Genomic DNA, 5,864 nt, shown 5'->3' on the forward strand with positions numbered 1-5,864 from the left:
GTTTCGTTTCTTCGGCACGTGTGGTTTGTCTGTGGCCGTCTGTGAGAGAAATCGGACGCTTGTTCTTTGTTATTTTACCGTAACAAGACAAGACGGGAAAGATTCTTTCTTCCAAACTTACGGCATCATAACCATCAGCGTTTACCGTCAGCGACGATACGGAAGAGAAAAGAAAATGGTGCGCGTCTTTTCACTTTTTGACACCGTATCAAAAAAATTACCGTTCAGGCGGAAATGTGTGTGTGTGTGTGTGAGCCGAGAGATAAAAAATAAAAAAGCCACCAAACAGAACGCTTTCAAATTATTTCGTGCGGCGTGCGCATATTTCACATTTTGCCGTTTGACGGAAGCTCGTTGTGTGGAACACAGAAGTGGAGATGGACGGAGTTGAAGGGGGGCGAAGACGGCCCGGTCGGACAAAGTCAAGAGATTGAAATATACGAGAGAATTGGGTGGAAGTGATGGCAAATCTATAAAATTCAAAATCGGATGAGATGCGAGGACCGCAAAATGTGGCGTCGACTCTGACTCTCTTTTACTACGAACTTCCCTTCGACGGAAGATATCGAGAGCTGAGCTGAGCGCCCGCTGAGTATGGCCGGCGTAATTACAAACGAGTTACGGTTGGAGCTATATCGATTGTACGTATCCCGAACGTTCATCGAACAAGCCAGATCAACTCGGCGCCCGGTAAGATGTACGCTCAGTTATGGCCATGACACACGAAGGGAGAATTCAACGGCTGTGAGTGTACGGCCCGCCCGGAGTTGTGTGTAGGCAGTGACCTCTCAAGAAAAAACGTAAAAAAATTTTTTTTGACAGTCACCGGTCTGCGACAAGTAATCAGTACGAAACTTGGGTGCAATGCAAAAACATTTTGAGAATCCTTGCTTGACAACAACGAATCTAACACGATAAAAAAACGATCCCCATCGGTGTACCGCTTGCTTTTCTCGCGCTTCGGCGCAGAATCGCTTATTCAGCTGCCCTTGGAATATGTTCGTTTCGTGCATACTTGATCTCGGTCATTCTTCGGTGAACTCTTAAAGAATTGCGCACTTTTATAGGGGTAGTCTGGTTGCTTGTCTCGACTTGAAATGATTTGTTTTTTTCCGCCCATGACTTTCTATACGATGCCTCTATGCTGGCCTCTGACCGCGGTTGTTCCGAGTTTTCTCTTTCTCTTCGAAAGTCTTTGCGGAAAATTCTGCCTCGTGTGACCGTTGAGCGGTGAGGTGTGTGTGTGTGTGTGTGTCGTGCGGGGTGATGCGAGAGTGTGCCTCGGCGGTGGAAAAATAAAAAATAAAACTCTGAGCCCACAAAAATTTAAAAGATGTATGCTTGTCAGCTTAGTAAAGCAGGCTTGACTTATGAGCATACAGCACGCCACATATGACCGTCGAAAACCGTAATACGGGAAAAAAAGTTGATGAATATATCAAGACCGGTCGAATGAATCCGATTCACTTTGGGCTCATAGACCGTTGAATGGTCTTTGACTTTGGAAATTGAAATGAAAAAAATCCAACAAACGGATCGGATCGGTGTTTCTCTTCACTGGGACTCGCTGTGACACGCCAGGCGTTGCGATCAAAAATTTTAGTTTCCGAAGAAAAAGAAAAAAAACGAAAAACGTGTTGATTTGGTGTGTGTTTGGTGATGCGTGGGCGAAATAAAAACCCGCAACTCGCCGGATGCATATCAAACAAACATACACGAAATACCTGGTTGATCCTGCCAGTAGCATATGCTTGTCTCAAAGATTAAGCCATGCATGTCTAAGTACAAGCCGCTAGACGGCGAAACCGCGAATGGCTCAATAAATCAGTTATGGTTCCTTAGATCCACTCCATCCTACTTGGATAACTGTGGTAATTCTAGAGCTAATACATGCACTCGAGCCTCGACTGCGGGCTTTCGGGCTCGCAGAAGAGGTGCTTTTATTAGATCAAAACCAGTCGGGGCCGGGCTTTCGGGCTCGCGCACCGTACCAATTTTGGTGACTCTGGATAACTTCACGCCGATCGCACGGCCTTCGCGCCGGCGACGTATCTTTCAAATGTCTGCCTTATCAACTGTCGATGGTAGGTTACGCGCCTACCATGGTTGCAACGGGTAACGGGGAATCGGGGTTCGATTCCGGAGAGGGAGCCTGAGAAACGGCTACCACATCCAAGGAAGGCAGCAGGCGCGCAAATTACCCACTCCCGGCACGGGGAGGTAGTGACGAAAAATAACGATACGGGACTCTTCCGAGGCCCCGTGATTGGAATGAGTACACTTTAAATCCTTTAACGAGGAACCATTGGAGGGCAAGTCTGGTGCCAGCAGCCGCGGTAACTCCAGCTCCAATAGCGTAATATTAAAGTTGTTGCGGTTAAAAAGCTCGTAGTCGGATGTCTGTCTTCGGCCGGGCGGCGCCGCTCTGAATCAAGGGTGTTGCGTTTCACGCTCTGGGAGCCCGGGGTGTCAAAGCCCGACTCTCTTCACGGTCGGACAACATCGCCGGAGTGGTGGTCGGTGCGTCGTTGTTGTATCTGCGGCCAGAGTTGGAAAGTTCTTTCGGGTTCTTTTTTAAATTTTGGTCGTAGTTGACTCGATTCGCTCCACCCAGTCAATCGTTCGGGGTGCCCTTCACCGGGTGTCTCGGGCGGCCGGCAACGTTTACTTTGAACAAATTAGAGTGCTCAAAGCAGGTGTATCCCAACGCCTGAATATCGCAGCATGGAATGATGGAATAGGACCTCGGTCCGATTTTGCTGGTCTTTTACTTTTGGACCCGAGGTAATGGTCAATAGAGACGGACGGGGGCATTCGTACTGCGGCGACAGAGGTGAAATTCTTGGACCGCCGCAAGACGAACAACAGCGAAGGCATTTGCCAAGAATGTTTTCCTTGATCAAGAACGAAAGTTAGAGGTTCGAAGGCGATCAGATACCGCCCTAGTTCTAACCATAAACGATGCCAACCAGCAATCCGTCGGAGTTACTCCAATGACTCGACGGGCAGCTTCCGGGAAACCAAAGTCTTTGGGTTCCGGGGGAAGTATGGTTGCAAAGCTGAAACTTAAAGGAATTGACGGAAGGGCACCACCAGGAGTGGAGCCTGCGGCTTAATTTGACTCAACACGGGAAACCTCACCAGGCCCGGACACTGGAAGGATTGACAGATTGAGAGCTCTTTCTTGATTCGGTGGGTGGTGGTGCATGGCCGTTCTTAGTTGGTGGAGCGATTTGTCTGGTTAATTCCGATAACGAACGAGACTCTAGCCTGCTAAATAGGTGACGGGTTTTATCAATTGAAACCGAAGGGAGTACGGAGGCGTCGGGATCAGGTGGCGGCGATTCGGGTCTCGGTGGGACTGGTTCCTTTAGTGAGGCAATCTCTCGGCTTGGTTTCGTTGTGCTTTGTTCGTCGGGTGTACGGCCTTCACGGGTTGGTTGCCTGGCGGATGAGGTATGGCGGGGCTTTGTCGGGAATGTCTCGCGGGGGCTGGCTCTATTGTTATTCGGTCGTCGTCATCCCCGGCGATACCTTCTGCTCTCGCGTCCGTCACGCAGTCTTCTTAGAGGGACAAGCGGCGTCCAGCCGCGTGACAGTGAGCAATAACAGGTCTGTGATGCCCTTAGATGTCCTGGGCCGCACGCGCGCTACACTGAAGGAATCAGCGTGTTTCACTCTCCCTGTCCGAAAGGACGGGTAACCGCTGAACCTCCTTCGTGGTTGGGATTGGGGACTGCAATGATCCCCATGAACCAGGAATCCCTAGTAGGCGCGGGTCACTAGCCCGCGTCGATTACGTCCCTGCCCTTTGTACACACCGCCCGTCGCTACTACCGATTGAATGATTTAGTGAGGCCTTCGGACGGGCTTGTCGGGGTGCCGTCGAGTGGGGAGCAATCTCTGCCCGTGCGGTGCCTACCAACGGCGAGACTGAAAGATGGTCGAACTTGATCCTTTAGAGGAAGTAAAAGTCGTAACAAGGTTTCCGTAGGTGAACCTGCGGAAGGATCATAAACGAACAAGACAAATGTTTTGCGCATATGGCTTTGGTTGAGCACGAAACAACTAAAAGTTGCAAAACAAAAAAAAACCCCATCAAAAGTCTTTCGGCGTAAGACATCGTATGAACTATGTGTGGGTTGACGGAAGAAAATCATTTATTTTGAACGGGTATCAGGCGCTCTGATGCGCGGTGGTTTAAAGCGGATTCGCCTTTTCAAATTGATTTTTCTTTCCTCTCGGCTCAAAAAAAAACACAAAGTCTTTCGATTTGGTCTATGGCCGTGAGCAAATTCTTCCTGCTTCGATGGTGAATGTCTCTATAGATTCATTCGACCTTTAGCGGCGCTCACAGTGTTGACGTTAGTAGAGTGAAGAATACGATAGCCCGCCTGGGCCGCGAGTACCGAAGGAACAATAAAGGAGATTTTATAAAGTCTTAGTCCCTAAATCAAACACTTTGAAAAATAAAAACTCGGTGGATGGAGAGTCGGAAAAAAAAAAAAAAACATCAAGATTTTGAACGGGTATCAGGCGCTCTGATGCGCGGTGGTTTAAAGCGGATACGCCCAATCGAAATTGTTTTTTTTTTTGTTTCTCTCTTCGTCTTCGGGATTTTTTGATTCTCGGTGGGGGACGAAAGTGTGAGACTTTACTCTGGACGTTCTTTTCGGGCGTAGATACTCGTGGTTGCGTGCGTGTGCGTCGTATAGACTAACACTCCAAAGCCCGACACTATGCCGTTGAAAACCGAATGTTTTTTAAGCTTGCCCTTCGCCCTCTCGATGAAGTAGGAAGAATTCAAAATCACAATAACACACTAAACCCAAATTCTAGTACGAGTGTTTATCGGAACATTTTCTTTCTGGCTTTCTTTCTCCGCCCTCGCATTCATTTGCTTGGGCGGGTTGGAGAAAAAGAGAGAAGAAAACGAATATGTCGTTTTATATACGACCCTGAACGGTGGATCACTAGGCTCGTGGATCGATGAAGAGCGCAGCAAAGTGCGCTAATCCATGCGAACTGCAGAACACATGGAGCATCGAAATCTTGAACGTAAATGGCGGCCCAGCTTCTCGCTCGGGCCACATCTGACTGAGGGTCGGTCGAATGATGAACGAACAGAGATTTTTTCAGTCTTGGTTTTGCATGTTGGGGTCGCGGCGAGATTTATTTTTCACCCGGCCTGACCGCATAAAAGCTCCCGAATCTCTAACGTCTGGGTGCCGCGCGACTTAAGTGTCCGCGATGCCTCAAATACAAAAAAGGGGGAAAAATAAAAGAAGGTTCGCCCTGTTTTGTTTTTTTCCTCTCTATTCAAAAGAAACCTTTTTCGATGGCAAAACAGATGGGAAATTTTTGAGCCAACTCAAAAAAAAATTTTAGAAATAAACACATCTTCTCGAACAAGGTGTCGGCTGCGTGTGCGCGATATACCGCTTCAACGCGAGTTTAGTTGTGTGTGTGCGCCGGGCGTGTCGAAGTGTCGACCACCGCGAATTATCACTCACTCTAACCGCTCGTTATGCAAGCTTGGTTCGCGCACGACGCGTTGTTTCAATACAAAAAGCCGCAGGACGCCCTGTCACTTTTCGTAAATTAATTTTTGCGAATAACGAGAGACTCGCTTTATTTCGAAAAAAAAAATTTGAACCGGCAATTATTCAATCTTTCCCGGCTTTAAAACGCCAAAGTCTGCCGAGCTAGATAAAGTGTTGTCTCCTTTTGAAAACAAACAATTCATTCTGACCTCAGTTTAGATGAGACTACCCGCTGAACTTAAGCATATCAGTAAGCGGAGGAAAAGAAACTAACAAGGATTCCCTTAGTAGCGGCGAGCGAACAGGGATGAGCCCAGCACC

General features: G+C 48.2%; 3 non-coding genes across 3 annotated transcripts in view; all 3 read left to right on the forward strand.

Moving 5' to 3' along the window:
* The first annotated feature begins 1,721 nt into the window (after positions 1-1,721).
* On the forward strand, positions 1,722-4,017 carry LOC124319551. The gene has a single exon (XR_006913252.1). It is a non-coding gene; the product is annotated as a small subunit ribosomal RNA (ribosomal RNA).
* Positions 4,018-4,954: 937 nt separating this feature from the next.
* On the forward strand, positions 4,955-5,107 carry LOC124319548. The gene has a single exon (XR_006913248.1). It is a non-coding gene; the product is annotated as a 5.8S ribosomal RNA (ribosomal RNA).
* A 641-nt stretch (positions 5,108-5,748) lies between these two features.
* The window catches only part of LOC124319552, a 4,573-nt gene continuing 4,457 nt past the window's right edge, over positions 5,749-5,864 (forward strand). The window contains exon 1 of the ribosomal RNA XR_006913253.1: positions 5,749-5,864. This exon is cut by the window's right edge and continues 4,457 nt beyond it. This is a non-coding gene — a ribosomal RNA (large subunit ribosomal RNA).

Source organism: Daphnia pulicaria, unplaced genomic scaffold, assembly GCF_021234035.1.
Source record: "Daphnia pulicaria isolate SC F1-1A unplaced genomic scaffold, SC_F0-13Bv2 h1tg000181l, whole genome shotgun sequence".
Taxonomy (NCBI): Eukaryota; Metazoa; Arthropoda; class Branchiopoda; order Diplostraca; family Daphniidae; genus Daphnia; species Daphnia pulicaria.